General features: G+C 44.6%; 1 protein-coding gene across 1 annotated transcript in view; it reads left to right on the top strand.

The window, feature by feature from the left end:
* Positions 1 to 25,673, top strand: part of LOC135555988 (zinc finger protein 609-like) — a 90,586-nt gene that overhangs the window by 36,890 nt on the left and 28,023 nt on the right.

The following is a 25,673-nucleotide window of genomic DNA, read 5'->3' as shown; positions in this document are numbered from 1 at the left end:
CAAGCAGCATGTTTACCTCAAGCAGCACTTCTGTAATTATTTGAAGAATGTCTTCTCAGAAATCACACTCAGATGAAATATGTCTCTCTAAAATGAGATAACAAACAACCGCAGACCAACAAGTGATGGTCGTGGGCCTTTCATGACACCATGCAGTACATTTAACAGTCAATGTTTTGACTGTAGATAATCTGTCATAATGTAGGATTATCAATTTGTGGGAATTGTGGTTACTTATGTTTTTCGGTAGTAACCCTAAAGAATTGTAGGTCCATTATTGCGATCTAGACTTTGTCAGGGAGACTTTGGTTTGTCCCACCTGCTCCTTCCTCTGGTTTCTCAGTTGCAGATAACGCCCATATAATGTGCTGTTATGACCATGAGTCGGTCCTGTCAAAACGCCTCCACACCAACGTTAGTCCATAGAGCAAGTCTTTTATATCAGTTTGCCTTCAATCTAGTAGTTTAACTATCGTTATAAACACAATTTAATCATCTGTCATCTATTTAAACAAGGCAAAAATGACTTTTCTTTACAGAAGATCATTTCACAAAACAACACATTTCTCCATCTGGTGTGTATGTGTCAATAAAACGTGTGTGTGAGCGAGGGAGCTGGGAAGTGCGGATCTGCGATGAAAGGATTTTCTTTGCCATTCTAATCCACGTAGACCACAAGGGCCTTGGGATTATTACCAGCCCCTTCTCTCTCCACTCATCTCTTAGAATACGGCGCCTTTCTAATTCACCCTAAAAAGGCTTTCAAAAGGGGATGCTGCTGATAGAAATGAAAGAGGGAACATGGCCGTCCTTGGGGAGCAATGTCTAACACTCATGATTATTTGTGGGAAGCTTGCACAGTGCACAGTATGGGATTTTTATTCTGAGAGACTGTAACTGTTGCTGCTCATATTGGAAACCTGAGCTACCACCCCCATCCCCCACTCTGTTCCAACTGTAATAACATTAACCCACTGGCCTGCTAGTATGAAATGGAAGAGATTACACTGTTATACAATTGAATCGTTATGTTCTGTTTCCAGTTGCCTGTTTTGTAAATGTGTGATCTGTGCAACAAGCACCCCCCCCCCCCAAAAAAAGTTTTTTGCTTTTTTATCGGATGGTACAATGATCTTACTATGAAGGCTCTCCCTTTTTTTAAAGCCTCTGCTAATTGGTTTAAAGGAATTAATTTGATTGGATATCGTCTTGGGAGCTCTTTTGACAGAGAACAGGCTTGATTGAGCTCTGAGCTGCACAGTAGTCATGGCTACAAGGCTTGTCTTCAGAGTAGCACAGTAGAGCTGTTGTTGAAGAACATGGAGAGACCTTGTGTGTGACCAAGAGAGGGAAGGGGGGGGGGCATACTATCCTGGTCTTTGGACAAAGGCCTCATCACCACAGAATCACTAAATCCTCACCCAAATCAAATGCTCCCAGATTAGATTGTTATTGGAGCATTAACGTCCCAGTCCTGTTGAAATCTATTTCCGTTCAGCACTGGTTGCTGCCAAATTGTTCTAAGCCCTGTGACATGGAGCCATTGGCTTTGGCACAGTCCACCAGTCAGTTGGTGTTTACATGACATTTACATCTATTCAATTGACACACACACTGCCATCATGGCCAAATTGGCTGAATGCATTAGAACAAGGCATGTCAAGAGAAGTAGCCTATAGATACCTCATAATACTCATATCGTTACGAGGGACCGACCGGGAGGATGTATAAACTCACCGTAGACTGTAAACAACCTAGTCAAACACAAAGTTTGGAGTGCACGCTAAGTTTCAAGATATTTATTGCCGTACACGAGCCATAGCATGTTTACACAGCCCAGCTGAATCGTGGTCTCGTTTCTGTCAGCGTACAATTTGATGTTTGTCTTTCTGTGAAAGGCAAACAGTTTGAGGAAACTATTAAAGGGATCCATTATTATTTAAATATATCTTTATTCATAAGTGCTAGTCAAGCAACATTGACATCTCATACTAAACTTCATGATACATTTACATTAGCAGATTCTATAAAGCAGCCAGTGGAAAAATTGTAAGTAATGGTATTTCTTTACAGTTGAGGTGAGAAGAAACCCTTTTGCGGGTCTGGTTTTCAGAAGACATCCTCAGCATATCGTTCCTAAATCACAGGAGGCTGCTGAGTGGAGGATGGCTCATCATAATTGACTAGAACAGAGCAATGGAATGGCATTAAACACACGGAAACCCTGTTTGATGTAGTTGATACCATTCTACTCATTCCGCTCGAGCCATTACAACGAGCCCGTCCTCCCAAATGAAGGTGTCACCAACCTCCTGTGATCTAGATTCTTGATCTCTGTATGAATTACATTTAATATTTATGAATGAGTTACCACTTGAAAAGCACTAAATGCCATCAGTGAAAATGTAGCTCATCGAGTGGGACAGCGGTCTAAGGTACTGCATCTGGTTCGAATCCAGGCTGTATCACAACCGTTCGTGATTGGGAGTCCCATATGGAAGCTCATAATTGTCCTAGCGTCGTCCGGGTTTGGCCGGTGTAGGCCGTCATTGAAAATAAGAATTTGTTAACTGACTTGCCTAGGTAAATAAAGATTAAATATAGAAAACATATCTCCTGCTTACTCCTCATCTAACCTTGGTTGTGTGCAAGTGGATTTGATGTTCTCGGGAAGGACAAGGTTAGATTTTTTTCCCTCCTCACTGCTATTTTCTTCAGACGATAGTACCACATGCGTCAGTCACCCAGCCAATGAAGAGCTCTCTGATGAGCTCTCTGATGAATGCTGATGTGCTCAGTGGAGACTGCGGTGGAGTGTCCTTGAATAAGCTGTCGTTACACTGTCTGTTATGGACATGAAAAGACTCCTTGTCAAAACACTCTTATCTCTTTGCTCCATCTCCCCTTGATGCCTTTTTCTTCCAGCCCCAACCTGACCATAAGATCTGGATCCTGATCCAGGACCCGATAGGAATGAATTCTACCAACTCATTCCAAATTCTTTCATCTTTGCCACATAGACGCAGCAGCCCATTTTTAATTAAACTACAGGGATATTTGTGATAATTACGTATTTTTGGTTTCTCAGTATTCCCTGTGGTGTTTCTCGATTTGAAGGGATTTAGAAATTAAACCTGGCGTAGTTTCAACATTATAGAGAATGCATGAATGTGTACTCTGATAACTCAATGTGCAGGATCAAATTGAGTGACTTTGGTCTGTGTGGTAACTTTGATCTGACATCCAGAATGTGTTACCGCTGGGCCTAGACTGCGTTCTTTTCTAAACAAACAAAGCATTTACTTATCCGCATTATTTAAGAACGGTACACTCCTATTTACAAAGCCTATGTATGAGCAAATATCACTCTGGAGCGTCTGCTTAATGACTCAAATGTTAATGTCATAATGCTCCCAAAATGGCTTCTATGCTGTGTTTTCTGCAGAGCCCGGGAGATGATGAAAAGCCCCTGGGTCAATAAAGGTGCAGTTCATTGGAGAGGCGGGGGACTTGCTCAGTCCTTGGATTATGCTGATCTCACACACACCATTATGTTCTCCCATCTGGAGAACCAAGTTGCATTTAATCATATCAATTAGCTTTGTCTTTTAAGAGAATGAGACGGCCTGCTGTGAAGTCTAGTCACTCGGGTCAAATGTAATCATTATGGCATTTTCCTAACATTAACATAGCTAATGCTAATAGCGGAGAAGTCATGGAATGTGTTAAAAAACCTTTCGGATGAACGGATAATATAGATCCTCATGCTCTGCTAGATGACCTGATAATACAGATCCTCATGCTCTCTGCTAGATGACCTGATAATACAGATCCTCATGCTCTCTGCTAGATGACCTGATAATACAGATCCTCATGCTCTCTGCTAGATGACCTGATAATACAGATCCTCATGCTCTCTGCTAGATGACCTGATAATACAGATCCTCATGCTCTGCTAGATGACCTGATAATACAGATCCTCATGCTCTCTGCTAGATGACCTGATAATACAGATCCTCATGCTCTCTGCTAGATGACCTGATAATACAGATCCTCATGCTCTCTGCTAGATGACCTGATAATACAGATCCTCATGCTCTCTGCTAGATGACCTGATAATACAGATCCTCATGCTCTCTGCTAGATGACCTGATAATATAGATCCTCATGCTCTGCTAGATGACCTGATAATACAGATCCTCATGCTCTCTGCTAGATGACCTGATAATACAGATCCTCATGCTCTCTGCTAGATGACCTGATAATACAGATCCTCATGCTCTCTGCTAGATCATCTGCTCTTGGTTTTGACCTCTGAGAATAGCCTCTGCTTGTTTTCCTCCTAATATATAATAATATATCCCATTTAGCAGACGCTTTTGTCCAAAGCGACTTACAAGTCGGCTGGGGCCACTACTTTTACATATGGGTTTCGAACCCACGACGCTCCTGGCGTTCATGTACTGATAGGCGTTGAAGAGCATGCAAGCGCCATGCTCTACCGACTGAGCCACACAGGACCATATCTCATCTGTACTGATAGAATAAAGTAGAACCGGAGTTGTTGACGTCAGAGATTGGGTTGATTGTTATGCACACTGGAAGCACAACCCACTCCGGTCTTTAGTTGAAGTGTTGATATAGGTCTCAAGACAGAATTCTCGCTCCTCCCTTTGCAGGTTTGTGCCAGTAAGGACTTGGCGCCAACCCCTTCACTCACTGAAAGATTGGTTCATGCAGTTTGACCATGCTCCCTGCTGTAACCTCAATGGCCGTGACGGTATCAGCTGTGCCCGTGGACAGCAGCTGTAGAGGGGGGAATTCTAGCAGGCAGCTGCCCTCCCCGTTTTCTTTTTATCCGAGCATTAGCAGATTAGGCACTGGAACTAACGAGGTCATCAAACTATGATGGCTGTGCAGACTTCTGGGACTGTCGAGGGGGAAGTTGGAGCTGTATTTTCAGGGGTAATTCACTTCATTTTTCTCTCCTTGACACCTCCCACTGACTCCACTGTTCCTTAATGATTTGAATGGCATGTAGGTGTCATTTGTTTAGTGTAATCCCTTACCAGTGGCTGCTCGCTGTGGTCGACCCACACGTCTCTCTGCACGTCTTCTGATTAAGAAAGTGTCTTGGGGATTTCGGGGGCGTCCGTCTGGGATCACAGCTGTGCCCTTATCGTTTGTTACACCGTAGTCCATAGTATCTCCCTGAAAAACCTTGACAGGCAGATTACACTAGGCTAGATTTAGGAGCGACATGGTTTGTCAGATTTGGTGTGGCTTTATTGGCACATGAATTCACACCCACCTGCCCCTTCCCTTCCTCCTCCATGTTTCTACCTCCTCCATGTAGAACAGTACTAGTAGTAGGCAGTAGCCTGTTTAATCAGTATGGAATGATGCTTGCAGCAGACTACCACCTACTGTGATTCTGCTCATTACTCTACGGCACATGTGTCAAACACATTCCACGGAGTGCCGAGTGTATGCCGGTTTTCACTCCACCCTTGTACTTGATTTATGATTTAAGGTCACTAATTAGTAAGGAACTCCCGTCATCTGGTTGTCCAGGTCTTAATTGTGGAATGAGTTTGACACCACTGCTCTATGGCCTTTGGTGCAGTGTGTGTGTTTCTACTATATCCTGTAATGCCATAGCCCAGGAACTGCTCTTTGCAGTATAGTGCACATCACCATCCATCAAGCTTGAGGCCTAGACATGGCTCAATAGAACCGTTGTGAGACGCCCAACAGAAGAGGTTCGTCAGAGAAACAGGATGCAGTCTGTGTGAGAGAACAGGGGACTGTTAGCGTGTCTATCCTGTCTGCAGACAGGGATCAACCCCCATATGAAAGGTCGTAGTTCACTCCCAGCTCATCTGCCCATCTGTCTGCCCTGTAGAAGACCCCATTGGCTTTTTCAAAAACAAATGTCTGTGGATAATATTGTAGCTGTAGCCATGGCTCCTGAAACAGCCTCCAGAATTATACATGTATTTTTACATCACAATGTAGTAAGGTTATGGGACTGCAATTTCGGTTGATGGGTGATTACATTTTTGTTATCAGATTTATTTTCGAAAGCAAATTATTTTTAACCGTTGTCTAGAAATGCAACCAAACTTCTGAAAGCATCGATGCTCAACTGAAGGATAGAGTTTTGTAGTTCCTGTGGTTGGATGACGCACCACCCACAGAGTAGCATCTGCACAAAGGAAACAGGCAAATGCAGAACATCTCTCTAAATAGTTTTGTGGTTGTGGTCTCTGGTGTAATCTCACAGGCTGCATAACAACTTGTTTTCCTTGTTTTAATATGGGGGCTAGTGAAATGTCTATTGTGTTCCAGCAGTTCACTACCTCGTAGGATCTATCCAGTAGTGACTTGAAGGCCAACCGTTTATTGTTGTAATTTGACCGTACAAAACCCTTCAGGCGTTTAGCCTTTAGTCTTCGCTTCAAAGAAGAACCTCATAAAGGCTCGAGTGTTGTGTGAAAGCCTCCAATAACATGGGGGGGGAGAAACTATGACGTGACCAATTTGGGGGTTTGGTTCTCGTATTTGAATAAATACTGGGGTCGCATTAATGCAGAACTCTGCGTTTTTCAAATAAATAAACAACAATAATTGAAAAAAAATTAAACGCATAAGAAAGGATGCGTTTTATAAATGCAGATCTAAAATGCTTATTGTAATTTCTGCTGTCATCACTCATTTTGTGCTTCAGTAGAACGGCATTCTATCAGCAGACAGCACTCTGACTGGTGGTCTACTTTTCTCTGGGACTTTTCTCAGTGTAGTCTACCTTTCTCTGGTACTTTTCTCAGTGTAGTCTACCTTTATCTGGTACTTTTCTCAGTGTAGTCTACCTTTCTCTGGGACTTTTCTCAGTGTAGTCTACTTTTCTCTGGGACTTTTCTCAGTGTAGTCTACCTTTCTCTGGGACTTTTCTCAGTGTAGTCTACCTTTCTCTGGTACTTTTCTCAGTGTAGTCTACCTTTCTCTGGGACTTTTCTCAGTGTAGTCTACTTTTCTCTGGTACTTTTCTCAGTGTAGTCTACCTTTCTCTGGGACTTTTCTCAGTGTAGTCTACCTTTCTCTGGTAAAATGCCAGATTAACTTCAAGCAAAACATTAGTAAATGTAGCTGGCTGCATTCTTTCTACAATAAACATTTAGCAATATGATGGACATGCATCGTTTTAACAAAAAAGACCTTGCTTTTTCATTGTCATCCCATTTACTTGTGTTGCACTTTTGTTGTCATCTGAAGAAAATGTATGTATTTTATGCCGAATGTGTTGCAGGAAAACTATAGTTCCACTCCCCTGATCACTCTATTGATGCAAAAAACGATTGACTTTATATATAAAATGCAGGTGAACATGTTTAAAACGCAGATTTTGTGATGGTCTGCGTTTTGACAATGGAGATTTCTGAACTCATAACATTACCTCTGGAATACAGCAGACTATGTTTAGGCTACTCGCTATTTGCTATGCGAACAACTGTATCAGTTCTCTGTTATGGAATTGTACTCATTTCCTACAAGAGATTTATCATGTCATACTATTTGCAGATGAAATAGTTGCATAATGCACAAATGAGTAAACAAATCTAGGCCTAGCGTTAGCAAATTACCCATGAAGCTTGCATGTTTTTCAGCTTCTTGTCTACACATTGGCTATCACCTTTTTGTAGTCCTGGAATGATAGGGGTGTGTTTGGGTGGGATTCCACCCTGCTGAGCAGTGGATGGCGGCTTCCTGGTTTGTTGTCAGGTTTTTCCCTTTGGTGTGAGAAGGTTTATGACTATAGAGAGGGCGGGGAGACAGAATCCTTCCAGGCTCAGCACAGCTTATCTGGATTTCTGCTCCCAGACTCGGCCTCTCTCTCTCTCTCTCTGAGCTTGAGTGGGTGACCTTGACAAGAATGTGGCTTATTATTGTAATCGATGCCGTTGTTTTGTAATGACTTTCTGTCAGAGTGGGAGGCTGGGCATGGGGGAGGGAATATCCAGTATTTTCCACCACACAGATGGGACTTTGTTGGAACAGGTCAGGGTAGTATTGACATTTGTGTTTCTTATAACAAGGCCAGACTCAATTCATTGGATATTCACAGTAAATATTTAGTTGATAATGAAAAAGAGCTGTAATGATATTAGTATCGCAATATGTTTTCCATGGCAAAATGGAAAACCCGAAGCAACACTTTGGTCCTTTTAAAAACCTGCTATATGTTAATTGTGTGCTATAGCTTGGAAAATAAATAAATGTGACTCTGGAAGACAACATAATTACGTTTGTTTTCAGCATTAGGGTTGTTTCCCTAAATAGAGTAAATCTACTTTGCGTTTTGTTTCCTTGCCATGATACTAAGGAGTATTGAGATACTGGTATCGTCCCGGCCCTATAACCAAGGCTGCCCAGCAGCAGAATCACATAGTGCTACTAGTAGTTAAACAACAGAGAACAATGAATGGAACTCCACACTGCCAAGCTTGCGAACTAGGCAAGGGAAATACTTCCTCTTTCTCTTATAGCAGTGGGGGAGTAAATGGTTGCAGGCAATTTCCCACGCAGTCATCCACCACCTTGTTCTGCAGCAGTACATAGTTGCTACTAAGGGAAGAAGGAGGCCTTCTCTGCTTCCAGTCTTCACAATATATCCTATGACTCCAGCCTACCACACCATACTCCAGTCCTGCCCAACCCCCCACCCTGACAGCTAGCAAACAATACCAGGCACAGCCAGCTGCGCCGGAGGAAAGTGGGAGGTTTGGGGGGCAGGGTCAAGCTGGATCTAACTTTGACAAGAGAATAGTGTACCAAAACACCTGCTGGGTGCAAGCCAGCCAACCAGCCAGCCAGACACATCTCAGAGCTGAGGAGGTACAGCTGCAGTCCACCTCCTTGAAAATGAGTTTACGTTAGCAAATTAGAATGAGCTTTCCCCAAGCTGTGCGAGTTAGTCTATTGCCAGGATGCTGTTGTGGCTAAGGGAGAAAGACGGTCACCTCACCTCATGGAACTGGAATTATTTCAAGTCTTGCTCTCTTAGCTACAGATCGGTGCTTTGGAGTCAGGTAGGGAGATATGAACGTCAAGCACATTTTACCTCCGTAGTTGGAATTGATGTTTGATTGGCGTGATCAAACTTGGTCTTTTCCAGAGAAGTAGTTATCATGGCAGTTTATATTTGTAATGTTTTCTATTTGTCTGGCCTAGTTTTTCCTCAACCCTTGGACACAGTAGAAGGTGTAGTATGGCCTTCACGATGAGCCATTGCAATACTTTGACAATCCCAAGGAGGTTATTTATTGTGGAACAGCATGGTCAGTCCCGGCTGATTTGATGGAAGCCTACATCTGAATGGTAAGCTGTAAGCCCATCACCTTATCTTGGTTGTTGTGCCGCCTACAGATAAGATGCTTAGACTCACTCACTCACTCACTCACAAATGAAAAGCTCTTCTGCTTTCTTTCATAAGGGTGGAGTAGAGTCGCTTGAGGAATGTGTTGCCCGTCTGGATGCCCCAACGAGGCACCGCTTTTAGACTGGGTGTTTTAGTCTTTCATTGTCGACGTTGAAAGTGCTAAATTAGTGGTTGCTAATTTCCCCCTCTCTTCTGCTTGACCTAGCTGCCTCAGAGGCGTCAGTGCCGTTTATGATTTAGGCTGAGCTGTGTTGTGCTTCGGGTCCTTCAATGTTTTGCAAGAATTTTATCAATTGTTTGTTTGATGTGCCTGTCAGTTAGGCTTGTGGGGATTTAAATGAGCTTTTGTGTGAGTTTGTCTCCATTAGAGCAGACAATCTGTTTTTCTGAACGCAGAGCTGCTAAAGGTAGAAATGATGGATGTAAATGTCAGTACATTCTGCTGCTGACTAACCAGCCCTCATTAACCGGTCAACAAACGGTATGTTTTTTCCCCCAAAAAAAATGAAATACCGTGACCAACAGAAAATGATGCATGTATATAAGGGTTGGACTTAATGAAAACATTTAACAATAGCAAGACTATCGTCTGACAGGGCCTAATGAAGTAGGTAATAAAAAGTCATTTTCAAACATTTGCCAAAATTCAGTTTGTAGGAGTTGGAAATAGTGCAGCGGTTCTGTATGTGACGGGAATGAAGCTCTCTGTTAGAAACAGACTGAGGGGAATTCAATAGCAACAACTAGGATGGGTTGCTCCCGATTTGGTGCGTCGGTCGAAGGCTTTGCATCTCAGTGCAAGATATTACCTGGTTCCATTCCAGGCTGTATCACATCCGGCCGAGTTTGGGAGTCACATAGAGCGACGCACAGCCGGCCCAGCATCGCCCGGGTTTGGGAGTCACATAGAGCGATGCATTGGCCCAGCGTCGTCCGGGTTTGGGAGTCACATAGAGCGATGCATTGGCCCAGCGTCGTCCGGGTTTGGGAGTCACATAGAGCGATGCATTGGCCCAGCGTCGTCCGGGTTTGGGAGTCACATAGAGCGATGCATTGGCCCAGCGTCGTCCGGGTTTGGGAGTCACATAGAGCGATGCATTGGCCCAGCGTCGTCCGGGTTTGGGAGTCACACAGAGCGACGCACAGTCGGCCCAGCATCGCCCGGGTTTGGGAGTCACATAGAGCGATGCATTGGCCCAGCGTCGTCCGGGTTTGGGAGTCACATAGAGCGACGCACAGCCGGCCCAGCATCGCCCAGGTTTGGGAGTCACATAGAGCGATGCATTGGCCCAGCGTCGTCCGGGTTTGGGAGTCACACAGAGCGACGCACAGCCGGCCCAGCATCGCCCGGGTTTGGGAGTCACATAGAGCGATGCATTGGCCCAGCGTCGTCCGGGTTTGGGAGTCACACAGAGCGACGCATTGGCCCAGCGTCGTCCGGGTTTGGGAGTCACACAGAGCGACGCACAGTCGGCCCAGCGTCGTCCGGGTTTGGGAGTCACATAGAGCGATGCATTGGCCCAGCGTCGTCCGGGTTTGGGAGTCACACAGAGCGACGCACAGTCGGCCCAGCGTCGTCCGGGTTTGGGAGTCACATAGAGCGATGCACAATTTGGCCCAGCGTTGTCCGGGTTTGGCCGGAGTAGGCCGTCATTGTAAATAAGAATTTGTTCTTAACTGACTTGCCTAGTTATAGGTAAAATAAATCAAATATGACTAGGATGGTGCCTTTGGTTTCTGGACAACAAAAGAAGGTTGAAAATAATTCTAAGCCCTCAAGTTCCCATTATAAAGTGATGTGTGATTCCCAGATAGCATGCCTGCCTAACCTTCAATATATCCTATACACTCCAATGGTGAATGAGATTGAGAAATGAAAATGTGCTCTTTTTACATGTTTCATCAAAACAGTTTAACATAGGATTGCATTAAGAATGGATATTTGTTGCGCAATGACTGGGCTTATAAAAGCCTGTCTCACTCCAGTAGCAGCTTTTTGGGGCGGCAGGTAGCCTTGTGGTTAGTGTTGGCCTAGTAAACGAAAGGTTGCTAGATTGAATCCCTGAGCTGACAAGGTAAATATCTATCATTCTAACCCTGAACAGGCAGTTAACCCACTGTTCCTATGCCGTCATTGTAAATAAGAATTTGTTCTTAACTGACTTGCCTAGTTAAATAAAGGTTAAATAAAAAATTACAAAAATTGAGGAGCTTCTCACACTGACAGGTGATAGGCTTTTCCATTCCTCAAACTAGTCTCCGTATGCTGTGTGATGATGAGATACGTGATGACTTTTTTTTTTCACCTTTATTTAACCAGGTAGGCTAGTTGAGAACAAGTTCTCATTTGCAACTGCGACCTGGCCAAGATAAAGCATAGCAGTGTGAACAGACAACACAGAGTTACACATGGAGTAAACAATTAACAAGTCAATAACACAGTAGAAAAAAAGGGGAGTCTATATACATTGTGTGCAAAAGGCATGAGGAGGTAGGCGAATAATTACAATTTTGCAGATTAACACTGGAGTGATAAATGATCAGATGGTCATGTACAGGTAAAGATATTGGTGTGCAAAAGAGCAGAAAAGTAAATAAAATAAAAACAGTATGGGGATGAGGTAGGTGAAAATGGGTGGGCTATTTACCAATAGACTATGTACAGCTGCAGCGATCGGTTAGCTGCTCAGATAGCAGATGTTTGAAGAAGACTAACGGAAATATCTACCTTATCCACACTGTCTTGGGCCTTCGATCTGCCTCGGTCACCTTCACTCTCATTCACACTTCTTGTAGGACAGGAAGGAATCTAGTGTCTCTATGTGAAGCACCTGCTGTTCTTTCATCACTGAATACAGATGTCTCTTCAGGTAAAGCTCTTCACATCTGCCTCAAGTGGCTCCTCTGGCTGGTTTACCTTCCCTGCCTCTGTGCTTTAGCCTTGGGCAACATTGGGTAGGTGGTGGTGTCAGGTTGACACTGTCTTTGTTTGCTTAGGAAGAGTTCCTTCATTTGCAAGGAAGTGCTATGTTTCGTTCCACTTAGTAACAGGTGAGCTGCAACCCAAAGCGATTGTGAAGGACTGTTAGATTGATGGGAGCCCACATGGTACATTCACATCTCATATTTGTGGAGCGGCAGGTAGCCTAGTGGTTAGAGCATTAGACTAGTAACCGAAAGGATGCAAGATTGAATCCCTGAGCCGACAACGTAAAAATCTGTTGTTCTGCACCTGAACAAGGCAGTTAACTCACTGTTCCTAGGCCGTCATTGAAAATAAGAATTTGTTCTTAACAGACTTGCCTAGTTAAATAAAGGTAATAAAAAAATAAAATGTTTAGCTTTTTTTATTTTTTCTTATCTCAGATTATCTCAGATTCCCCTGTTTGGCTCACATAGTCACAGTTTCTTAATCTAGGTTTTCTTGCTTGGCTTCTCGGCTACATTCTAGTTCCTTTAAATATATGATCTGAAGGTATGCCTTGAGATGTTCTTGTAAAGATTGTCAGAAGTAGAATTGTAATATTTTGTTTTATATCTAGGCTAGTAGCCTGGAACACCATATCAGCCATCTTGTTTGATGTAGCCCATTTAATCTCCGGGAGAAGAAATCCACTTGGAACCTGGGCACAGGCCTATACATTCAAAGGAGCCATATGGCATAGAGCATATTTATGGTGTATGTTATTTACATGAAATGAGCAACTGGCTTACTGTTCATGGTTATGGGTGACTGAATTCACAGCTTAGTTTCTCTTCTGTTTTATTTCTGAGTGTTACAAGTGTGGTCCTAAAAGCCTACAGTTAGCAGCTGAAACAGAGTTGCCTAGAAACCGAAAGTGCCCGTTTAGCAGCTGGTGGTAATGGGTCTACTTCAGGTTTTGTATTCTCTGTGTAGTTCTCTTGCAGTGTCTGGAAGCTTCAGCGTCTGCAATATTGTCAAGCAGCCTTAAACAGTCCAGCACTCTGGAAGCTTGCTACATCCAAGGTTGTCATACTAGGCTTTCAGTCACCTCAAATGTGAGGGGTATAACCATTTTTTTGTTTTCTGAGGATCATTGGTTCGCTATAGGTACTGTGATTTGTGCACTCGGTCCAAGTCTATCTTTTGCATATGAGTCACCGCAATCAATGCAGTACTAGAGAATCTCTAAGTAGGCTAACATGGCTTGAGAGGATCAAATGACTTACCCGAGACGTAGTGTCCTCATTGAAACTGCAGCATAGGGACACAATCAGTGTGGCAATATTCACATTAGCGTTTCATTGCAGGATGGCTTTATTTCAAGCACAGCTGTTGTCATCCACTGTCTTGTACCAGGAAACTAGGCTACTGTGTGTTAAAGTAAACATGAAGATGTACTGACTATTCTAATAAGGAACATGGCTGCTGTTCTCCATGAACCACTGTGCTTGACTGGTAGCCGATGATGCAGAGAGGGGGACTCTGGACTCTCACGGCTCAATCATTCAGGTGAAGGGTGACGTCACCTCTGATGGCCTGACTCCAGGGAAGCCACCGATCCACAAAGCACTTTCCCTGGCATCAAAATGAATTGTAGAACTGAAGTGGAAACATGCAGTGTGGCAATTATCTAAGACTACGGGCAGTTTCTTTCCTGCTTTATCAATCATATCCTCTTACCTCTGAGAACTCACACGTTTCCTCTTCTTTGCTTGCGTTCTTTGTTTCTCTGGTGTTAAGATTGAATTCCTCATACCTCACCCACGCTGAAAATGGATACGGATGACTGTTCAATGCTCAACATACCTCGTAGTAACTGATGTTTTGCGTAAGCCAGGGGGTCGTGTTTGAGGTCTGGAGTTGTTTGTTGCGGAGTTTCAACAGGGCAGGAGGCATTACAGTTGATGGCATAACCTTGTTACTGTCTCTATGGGATTTGCCGTTTCATTCTTTTTCATCCTATTGTACACTTAAGTAGGATCAGTCATTCAGAAAAACTACACCCAATATTTATGTCCCTGAGTGTAAGCAAATGACTAATTACTGGGACGCTCCATCACAGAGCTTGCCTTCATTACTGGGACGCTCCATCACAGAGCTTGCCTTCATTACTGGGACGCTCCATCACAGAGCTTGCCTTCCATTACTGGGAGGCTCCAACACAGAGCTTGCCTTCCATTACTGGGACGCTCCAACACAGAGCTTGCCTTCCATTACTGGGACGCTCCAACACAGAGCTTGCCTTCCATTACTGGGAGGCTCCAACACAGAGCTTGCCTTCCATTACTGGGACGCTCCATCACAGAGCTTGCCTTCCATTACTGGGACGCTCCAACACAGAGCTTGCCTTCATTACTGGGACGCTCCATCACAGAGCTTGCCTTCCATTACTGGGACGCTCCAACACAGAGCTTGCCTTCCATTACTGGGACGCTCCAACACAGAGCTTGCCTTCCATTACTGGGACGCTCCAACACAGAGCTTGCCTTCCATTACTGGGACGCTCCAACACAGAGCTTGCCTTCCATTACTGGGACGCTCCAACACAGAGCTTGCCTTCCATTACTGGGACGCTCCATCACAGAGCTTGCCTTCCATTACTGGGACGCTCCAACACAGAGCTTGCCTTCCATTACTGGGAGGCTCCAACACAGAGCTCGCCTTCCATTACTGGGACGCTCCAACACAGAGCTTGCCTTCCATTACTGGGACGCTCCAACACAGAGCTTGCCTTCCATTACTGGGACGCTCCATCACAGAGCTTGCCTTCCATTACTGGGAGGCTCCAACACAGAGCTTGCCTTCATTACTGGGACGCTCCAACACAGAGCTCGCCTTCCATTACTGGGACGCTCCAACACAGAGCTTGCCTTCCATTACTGGGACGCTCCAACACAGAGCTTGCCTTCCATTACTGGGACGCTCCAACACAGAGCTTGCCTTCCATTACTGGGACGCTCCAACACAGAGCTTGCCTTCCATTACTGGGACGCTCCAACACAGAGCTTGCCTTCCATTACTGGGAGGCTCCAACACAGAGCTTGCCTTCCATTACTGGGACGCTCCATCACAGAGCTTGCCTTCCATTACTGGGAGGCTCCAACACAGAGCTTGCCTTCCATTACTGGGACGCTCCAACACAGAGCTTGCCTTCCATTACTGGGACGCTCCAACACAGAGCTTGCCTTCCATTACTGGGACGCTCCATCACAGAGCTTGCCTTCCATTACTGGGAGGCTCCAACACAGAGCTTGCCTTCATTACTGGGACGCTCCAACACAGAGCTCGCCTTCCATTACTGGGACGCTCCAACACAGAGCTTGCCTTCCCTTCCATCACAGAGCTTGCCTTCCATTACTGGGAGGCTCCAACACAGAGCTTGCCTTCATTACTGGGACGCTCCAACACAGAGCTCGCCTTCCATTACTGGGACGCCCCAACACAGAGCTTGCCTTCCATTACTGGGACGCTCCAACACAGAGCTCGCCTTCCATTACTGGGACACTACAACACAGAGCTCGCCTTCCATTACTGGGACGCCCCAACACAGAGCTTGCCTTCCATTACTGGGACGCCCCAACACAGAGCTTGCCTTCCATTACTGGGACGCCCCAACACAGAGCTTGCCTTCCATTACTGGGACACTACAACACAGAGCTTGCCTTCCATTACTGGGACGCCCCAACACAGAGCTTGCCTTCCAGTCCAAACAGCCTGATTTGATTCAGCTTGCGTTGATATTCCTTTCAGAGGACTATCTGATTTTGCCGCTCTGATACGGTTATTCGATCCACAAAAGAGAACCCATCTGGTCCAAGGCAAGCTCAGACGTTTTGCTAAATGAGATAAAGATTAGGTTAACTACTCCCTTTTCCAAAACACTAATTGTTCCCTCTGACAAACAATGCTGGGTCTTGTCTTTTGTGTTTTGTCACTGTTGTATCTCTGGATGAGTTTTTACTGTAGCTCAGTTGATTCAATTTGGGGTTCAAATGAATTTATAGCCAGTTGATCCATCTGGGATATCTCAACCTGTCAATCTAGAAGTATGCCTACGTTGTTTCCAGAAAGCATAGCCTACTCTTCTGTACTTTGTCATGGGGTGGATCCTACTTACTCAACCTTTGACATGGGGTGGATCCTACTTACTCAACCTTCGTCATGGGGTGGATCCTACTTACTCAACCTTTGTCATGGGGTGGATCTACTGATATGACACTGCAGCGTAACAACCCTGAAGGGTGTGTTGATATGACACTGCCACTTAACAACCCTGACGGGTGTGTTGATATGACACTGCAGCTTAACAACACACTGCAGCGTATTGATGGCTGAGCTCCAGTCAATGAACAGCATTCTTATGTAGGCATTCCTCTTGTCCAGATGGGATAGGGCCGTGAGATGCCGATTGCATCTGTGGATCTGTTTGGGTAGTATGCAAATTGCAGGGTGTCGGGTAAGGTGGAGGCGATATGATCCTTAACTAGCCTCTCAAAAGTACTTCATGATGTGTCACGAACCGGCTCAAAGCCCGTAACAAAAAGGGAGACAACATGAAGATAAAGAATAACTAAATATATTTATTAACTGAAGTAATGTAAATACGATTGACAATGTGTGTGTGTGTGTGTGTGTGTGTGTGTGTGTGTGTGTGTGGTCAGTAATTAGTAGTGTAAGTGAGTGGTCGCGTGTAGACGTGATGACGGGTGTTTAAAGGTGTCAACGCAAACAAGCCAAATAGCCACAAAAATGACATAACCAAAATCTGTCTGTCTGCATGGAGAGAGTCTCCCCAATGAATGGGGAAGAAGTGCATTTATCCTGGGACACACCCGAGCCCAGGTGTGTCCCATTTCGCTGATGACCCTCCCGGCTCTGCCCACTCACATCCTACTAAGGAATACAAGAGCAAAGAGTGAGAATTTGGCAGAAAGAGTGGGAGGGTCGTCACAGATGACAGAAGTGAGTGCTACGGGGCGATAGTCATTTAGTTCACTTACCTTCGCTTCCTTGGGTACAGGAACAATGGTGGACATCTTGAAGCAAGTGGGGACCGCAGACTGGGATAGGGAGTGATTGAATAGGTCCGTAAACACTCCAGCCAGCTGGAGGACGTGACTAGGGATGCTGTCCGGCAGCTGGTCTACTTATTCTTGAGGACGCGGCAAGGGATGCTGTCTGGACCGGCAGCCTTGTGAGGGTTATCGCGCTTACTCACGGGCCTCCCGAGTGGTGCAGAGATCTAAGGCACTGCATCGCAATGCTAGCTGTGTCACTACAGATCCTGGTTCGATCCCAGAATGTCGCAGCCGGCCGTGACCGGGAGACCCATAAGGTGGTGCACAATTGGCTCAGCGTAGTCCGGGTTAGGGGAGGGTTTGGCCGGCCCAGTTGTCCTTGTCCCATCGCGCTCTAGTGACTCCTGTGGCGGGCTGGGCGCAGTGCACGTTGACTCGGTCGCCAGTTGTACGGTTTTTCCTCCGACACATTGGTGCCGCTGGCTTCCGGGTTAAGCAAACATTGTGTCAAGAAGCAGGGGTCGTGTTTCAGAGAACGCATGGCTCTCGACCTTTGCCTCTCTCGAGTCCGTATGGGAGTTGTAGCGATGGGACAAGACTGTAACTACCAATTGGATAACATGAAATTGGGGAGAAAAAGGAATAAAGCTTGTCCGGGAGCTGGTTTTCTCTTGATGATCTGTGATTCTCTGGAGTCTCGTGACTGAGCCGTTAACCTCTAGTGACTCCCCATCCCACATGAGGGGAGCGTAATCATCGACTGACACTAATTAGCATAACGCAACGGACATAAATATTCCTATTCATGAAAATCACAAGTGAAATATATTGAGACACAGCTTAGCCTTTTGTTAAAATGCGACCCCACTTTGTCGCTGTACTGACGTGTTTGATTGCCTTACGGGGGGCATAGCTGGACTGTTTTGTGTTCGATCATATTCCCAGTCACCTTGTCATGGTTAAATGCGGTGGTTCGCGCTTTCAGTTTTGCATGAATACTGCCACAGTTTGTGGTTTGGATAGGTTTTAATTGTCACAGTGGGAACAACATCCCCTGTACACTTCCTGATGAACTGGGTCACTGTGTCAGTGTATACGTCAATATTATTCTGAGGCAACACAAAACATGTACCAGTCCGCGTGAAAATAGTCTTGAAGCATGGATTCCGATTGGTCAGACCAGCTTTGAATAGACTTTAGCACAGGTAGTTCCTGTTTTGAGTTTCTGCCTATAGAATGGGGAGGAGAAACCCAGACAGGTGTGTTAATATTTACAGCGTACATCCCTTTGTAATCCTTGCCATAGCCATAAGCTTAGTTTCTAAATTCCAATTCCAATAAACAAATTGAAACCAAGGTTTATGTTCGGCAAAAAGTGCAGCAGCATCCCCAGTCGGAAAATTACTGTGAGAAGATGAACTGAAAATCCATGCAAAGATTTTCCTCTCAATCTAATACATTTAGTCATTCTGTCAGCAACTTGGTATGCTCCACATCACTCCCCAATCCATTCAAAATCCTTTCACTCAGCTAAACATCTTTCTTAGCCATTGTGGCTTTCTCAAGAAATTGGCATGGGGCTGTTTTTGAAGGGAGGTCTCGCGTGACACTGCAGAAACCTCTCAAACATTGTGGTTTGGGGGAGTTTTTATAAACCAGACTGTAAATCCTGTGGGAGGGTAAAGCTACTCAATTCAGTGTTGGCTGACTGGTGAGGCAGAGACTTGTTTAATCTTATCAGTTTTGTCCTTTCCTCAGCATGCAGCTTTTGGAACCCCAGAATGGACAAGCACTTCACTGTGTGTGTGTACAGCCTGCCACGGAATGGAAGTGTTTGTTGTTTTGTGCGGAGTATGAGGGAACCTAGAAATAGAGTTAGTCATTTCTTGTCGTTTACCTGCACTTCTGGTTCAGGAGGACGTCCTTTCCATTTCATTCTCCTTTGTCATTCAATACGTGAAGCAACTTATCAATGAAAGTAGTCTAAATGTATCAGGTCATTTATCATGGTATTTTATATTCTTGGACAGGCATGGTGAATAGAATTTCACAGTCCCGTATCATTCAGACAGTAAGATCATTCAAGAGTATCTAAATCGTTATCACCCTCAGATCCTCAAGTTGGTGATGTACCCAACTGTTCCAGCCTCTCACCACTCACAAGGAAAAAACCACTCAAGGACCAGGAACCAACCATGCTTTCATTGTTGATACCTTCAGCCTCTATGCTCTCATAGAGGATCACTTAACATTTGCCTTGAACTTAAGTGGAACAAGCAAAAATGCAAAATGTGCTTGTCTGTTCTGTTCACCATTCAGCCCTGTGCCTAAGTGAACACTACTACTGTACTATTCTCAAAGTACAGAGGATGTTAATGGCTTCGTGACCTTTAAACTCTTCAGTTCAGAGGTTGGCTAGGTTAATCCACTGTGAACATGAGAACATTTACTTCAGTATTAAAATCCCTATAGAATTTCTTAGACATGATTTACACTCCAACAGCCAACAGACTCTGAGGCCCCAGCACCCAGCGTCTTAAAGGAGATTCTGTTGAGGCCCCAGCACCCAGCGTCTTAAAGGAGATTCTGTTGAGGCCCCAGCACCCAGCGTCTTAAAGGAGATTCTGTTGAGGCCTCAGCTCCCAGCGTCTTAAAGGAGATTCTGTTGAGGCCCCAGCACCCAGCGTCTTAAAGGAGATTCTGTTGTGGCCCCAGAACCCAGCGTCTTAAAGGAGATTCTGTTGAGGCCCCAGCACCCAGCGTCTTAAAGGAGATTCTGTTGAGGCCCCAGAACCCAGCGTCTTAAAAAGGAGATTCTGTTGAGGCCCCAGCTCCCAGCGTCTTAAAGGAGATTCTGTTGAGGCCTCAGCACCCAGCGTCTTAAAGGAGATTCTGTTGAGGCCCCAGCACCCAGCGTCTTAAAGGAGATTCTGTTGAGGTCTCAGCTCCCAGCGTCTTAAAGGAGATTCTGTTGAGGCCTCAGCTCCCAGCGTCTTAAAGGAGATTCTGTTGAGGCCTCAGCTCCCAGCGTCTTAAAGGAGATTCTGTTGAGGCCCCAGCACCCAGCGTCTTAAAGGAGATTCTGTTGAGGCCTCAGCTCCCAGCGTCTTAAAGGAGATTCTGTTGAGGCCTCAGCACCCAGCGTCTTAAAGGAGCTCTCTGAGACCTTGTGGTGAACAAAATACCTCTCCTACTGATGCTTAGTGGTTGCCATCTGGGGAATCCCTTTAATTCAACACTTCCTGGACACTTAACCTGTCATCTTCACCCTGTTGTTTTTAATGTTGTTTCCATGCTACCACGACGGCCTCATTAGTTTCCCAGGGATCTAAAAGAGGCTGTAAAATGAGTCGCAGCCCAACTTGTGATCATACTTGCCTCCAATTTACAAAGGAAATATGATCGAGGAAGAGTGGCCAATTCTCTCCAGGTAGTTTCTTTTAGCCCTCTGTAGCCCGCTTGTTTTATTTACTTTCCATTTAGCCGATCTAGAAATCAAGAATGAGCAATGGGCGGACTGCAGTGTAGAAAATAATATTCTGCAGAAAGTTGCAGGACTAGCCAGCTTCTGTAATGCCTGTCTGGAAACGTGGTTTGAGAAGCAAAGTGCATTAGAAGAGTTGTGTTCTGTTCTGTTTTGTCTGTCTTTACATGGCTTTCACTTTGAGGATAGGGTTCTTTGTGTAGGCTTGTCTGCTGGCTCACGGTGTCTCCATAAGGCCCAGGAACAGAACAGGTTGACAGCAGGCTGATTACCTGTCCTGTCCCATTCACTCAGCACACTGCAGCCACAGTTTGGCCACGTCATGCATCATAAACTGACACCGAGTGATTACGATGTCATTAGGCCCCTCTCACCGCAGCTCGCCTCCACATTGATTTGCTAGCTCATCTCTCCTAGGGAGTGAACAAATACCTTTCGGAGGCTAGTAGGGAGAAATGGCCTTTCAAGCGCATTTCAAAAGCCATTTGGAAAGATTCATATATTTTACAGTAGAAATAATGTACATATATTGTCTCCGCACAAATATACCTACAGATCAAACTGGAATAATGGTATTCAGGCTCCATTCTGTCACACGGTTCCGGCCACATTCTGTCACACGGTTCCGGGTTAAAGTTTGGACAACTACTCCCTCAAGGGTTTTCTTTTTTACTATTTTCTACATTGTAGAATAATAGTGAAGACCCAAACTACGAAATAACACATATGGAATCATGTAGTAACCAAAAAAGTATTAAACAAATCAAAATATATTTTATATTAGAGTTTCTTCAAAGTAGCCACCCTTTGCCTTGATGACAGCATTGCACTCTCTTGGCATTCTCTTAACCTCTCTCGGGGGCGTGGGACGGTAGCGTCCCACCTGGCCAACATCCAGTGAAATTGCAGAGCGCCAAATTCAAAAACAGAAATACTCATTATAAAATTCATAAAACAGACTAGTGTTATACATCGGTTTAAAGATGAACTTCTTGTTAATCCAACCGTTGTCAGTTTTCAAAAAGGCTTTACGACGAAAGCATACCATGCGATTATCTGAGAACAGCGCCCAGCAGACAAATCATTACAAACAGTTACCAACCAAGTAGAGGAGTTACATTTTATCGCTATTTTGACTTGTGTATCACTTACGTTCAATGATCTTCATATGGTTGTACTCACAAGACTCCCATTTACTCAAATGTTTGTTTTGTTCGATAAAGTCCCTCTTTGATAGAATAATTTGTATGTTTAAGATAATGACTAAAGTGTTCCACCCTGAAACTGTAACTGTGTGAAATGCGTTAGAATCATAAGAATATAATCTGATGATGTGTGTAGTTAGAATTATAACTAGGCCATTGTATTATTTTGTAGCTATGCAAGCAGGGAGCAACTATGAGACGAGAACTATGTATGGGGATAGTGGGAAAAATTCTGCCTGCCTAAGCAGGAAGTAAGTAGCCTATGATAAACTTGTGTGTGTATAAAAAGGTTTGCTCTGCACTTGGGGGCAGAGCACTCTCTGAATAAAGGATTGATCTATTGCAGACTGGGACTTTGTCTAATTCTCCATTAACCAGAGCCGTACAACCTCTGGGAATTGGTCAAAGCTATAAAATAGTTCAGTTAGAACATTGGGATAAAAATTCTCGTGACACTCTTTATATCCAAAAACCTCCATTTTGTTTAGTAATCCACAGACTCAAAGGTAGTCGAAACAGGCAGACGAAAAATCCTAAAAGTATCAGTAAAGTTCGTAGAAGCATGTCAAACAATGTTTATAATCAATCCACAGGTTTTTTAGTCATAATAATCTATATTTCAACCAGACAAAAGCTTTGTCAATATAAAAGGAAATCAAGAAAGGCACGCTCTCGGTCGTGCGCATGGAAAAACCTCTGGGACACTGCAGTGTCCACTCATTCAGTGGTCTTACTCATTTTTCAGAATACAAGCCTAAAACAATTTCTAAAGATTGTTGACATCTAGTGGAAGCCATAGGAAGTGCAATTTGAGTCCTAAGTCAATGGAATCTGTATAGGCAGTCAATGGAAAGCCACAAACATTTAAAAAATCCCACTTCCTGGATAGATTTTTCTCAGGATTTCGCCTGCCATTTCAGTTCTGTTATACTCAGACATTATTTTAACAGTTTTAGAAACTTGAGTGTTTTCTATCCAAATCGACTAATTATATGCATATCTTAGCTTCTGGGCCTGAGTAGCAGACAGTTTACTTTGGGCGTGCTTTTCATCCGGAGGTGAAAATGGTGCCCCCTACCTTAGTGAGGTTAACCAGCTTCATGAGGAATGCTTTTCCAAAAGTCTTGAAGGAGTTCCCACATATGCTGAGCACTTGTTGGCTGCTTTAACTTCACTCTGCGGTCCAACTCATCTCAAACCATCTCAATTGGGTTGAGGTCGGGTGATTGTGGAAGCTAGGTCATCTGATGCAGCACTCCATCACTCTCCTTCTTGGACAAATAGCCCTTACACACCCTGGAGGTGTGTTTTGGGTCATTGTCCTGTGGAAAACAAATAGTCCCACTAAGCACAAACCAGATGGCGTATTGATGCAGTATGCTGTGGTAGCCATGCTGATTGTGTGCCTTGAATTCTAAATAAATCAAACTGTCACCAGCAAAGCCCCATCACACCTCCATGCTTCACGGTGGGAACCACACATGCAGAGATCATCCGTTCACCTTCTCTGCGTCTCACAAAGACACAGCAGTTGGAAGCAAAAATCAAAGACTTTGGACTCATCAGACCAAAGGACAGATTTCCACCGGTCTAATGTCCATTGCTTGTGATTTTTGACCCAAGCAAGTCTCTTCTTCTTCTCTTCCACTTTAGTAGTGGTTTCTCTGCAGCAATTCGACCATGGAGGCCTGATTCACACAGTCTCCTCTGAACAGTTACTATTGAGATGTGTCTGTTACTTGAACTCTGAAGCATTTATTTAGGCTGTAGCCAGTGGATTTGGATAACCTGTAGCCAGTGGGTTTGGTGACAAGTATGAAGCGAGGGCCAACCAACGAGAGCGAACAGGTCGCAATGGTGGGTAGTGTATGGGTCTTTAGTGACTAAACGGATGGCACTGTGATAGACTGCATCCAGTTCGTTGAGTAAAGTTATCCTCCTCATGAGAGAAATTACAAAAATGTCTGAAAGATATCTGGGTTTTAGGTAACGGAATCACAAGGCAGAAAGCAATGTTTATTAAACTTACAGAAAGTAAAACATTTCTCAGATGAAATGTGATATTAGTTTGCTGTGGTGTTTAGTCAACGTTATTGTGGTTTGATGTATTTCTGGTACCTTAAGATGTTTTCTGGTAGATGTTTATCGACAAATCAAAGCCTTTTACTTCTGCCCAAAAAATTGTGATGGAGTATGGTTGAAAAATTTATCTATCCTTCATTTCCCCAAAAGATGCACTCTTTAGCTTTCAATTTAATATGCTCCTATGAACTTCTCATGTTCATTCTCATGGTCCTTTTACATGGAAATGCATAAAAGTGGTGGCAGGCAAATTGTTGTATTTTAAACATTATTCATGCGGTCAATAGGCCTATAAGCTGCATGTCAATTGTTATTTACTCAAGCCTAATTGGATCCTGCATTTGCAAAAAAAATAAAAAAAATAAAGAAGAAGAAATGGAGCAGAGAGTGGTTTATGCCCAATTAATGCACAGTGTTTGGCTGTGCCCTGTTCCTCACGCAGATCAGAGCTAATCATTTTGAAGCACTCTAATGTTGACTGCCTTGAATTAATGAGCACTGAGCTCAGTGTCACCATGGAGCTTAAATCAGCCAGTATCGCTCTCTCTGTCTCTCTGTCTCTCTCTCTCTCTCTCTGTCTCTGTCTCTCTGTTCTCTCTCTCTCTCTCTGTCTCTCTCTCTCTCTCTCTCTCTCTCTCTCTCTCTCTCTCTGTCTCTCTGTCTCTCTGTCTCTCTGTCTCTCTGTCTCTCTGTCTCTCTGTCTCTCTGTCTCTCTGTCTCTCTGTCTCTCTGTCTCTCTCTCTCTCTCTGATGCATTGAGCGCACACACACCGTCTCTTTTCCCTGTACCGTCATAGTGCCTCAGAATCAATTACTGTCCCTCGCCGCCTGTTCCTTCACCACAACCAAGTCTTTAATTGAGGGAATTGGGGAGCGAGTCCATGAGATGATGTGGTGTCAGAGATCTGGCTGAATTAGTGATCCGTCCATGAGATGATGCGGTGTCAGTGATCTGGCTGAATTAGTGAAGATCAGTCCATGCGATGATGCGGTGTCAGAGATCTGGCTGAATTAGTGATCAGTCCATGAGATGATGCGGTGTCAGAGATCTGGCTGAATTAGTGATCAGTCCATGAGATGATGCGGTGTCAGAGATCTGGCTGAATTAGTGAAGATCAGTCCATGAGATGATGCGGTGTCAGAGATCTGGCTGAATTAGTGACGATCAGTCCATGCGATGATGCGGTGTCAGATCTGTGTGGCAAGAGAAGAGCGGGAGAGAGGAGAATGAGACCAGAGAAGGGAGAGTGCTTAACACCAGTCTCTCGCTCCTTCTCTGACCGCCAGTGGTTGGGATTGAAGCAGTTCAATGCCTTCCTGTCTGCTAATCATGGTGGTGGAGCAGAGAGGAAGGAGAGAGAGGGGCCAAGTCCACACAACAACCACTCTTTGACTAATCAAGGCATCAGTTTACATCAAGGCCTTACTGGCATTCCTGGATGGCTCCCATGCGTTGAGACGCACTTCCTCTGTGGCATCC

This window comes from Oncorhynchus masou, chromosome 2, assembly GCF_036934945.1.
Source record: "Oncorhynchus masou masou isolate Uvic2021 chromosome 2, UVic_Omas_1.1, whole genome shotgun sequence".
In the NCBI taxonomy this organism is placed as follows: Eukaryota; Metazoa; Chordata; class Actinopteri; order Salmoniformes; family Salmonidae; genus Oncorhynchus; species Oncorhynchus masou.
The sequence above is the reverse complement of the archived record's forward strand: the minus strand, read 5'-3'. Positions and strand labels throughout refer to the sequence as shown.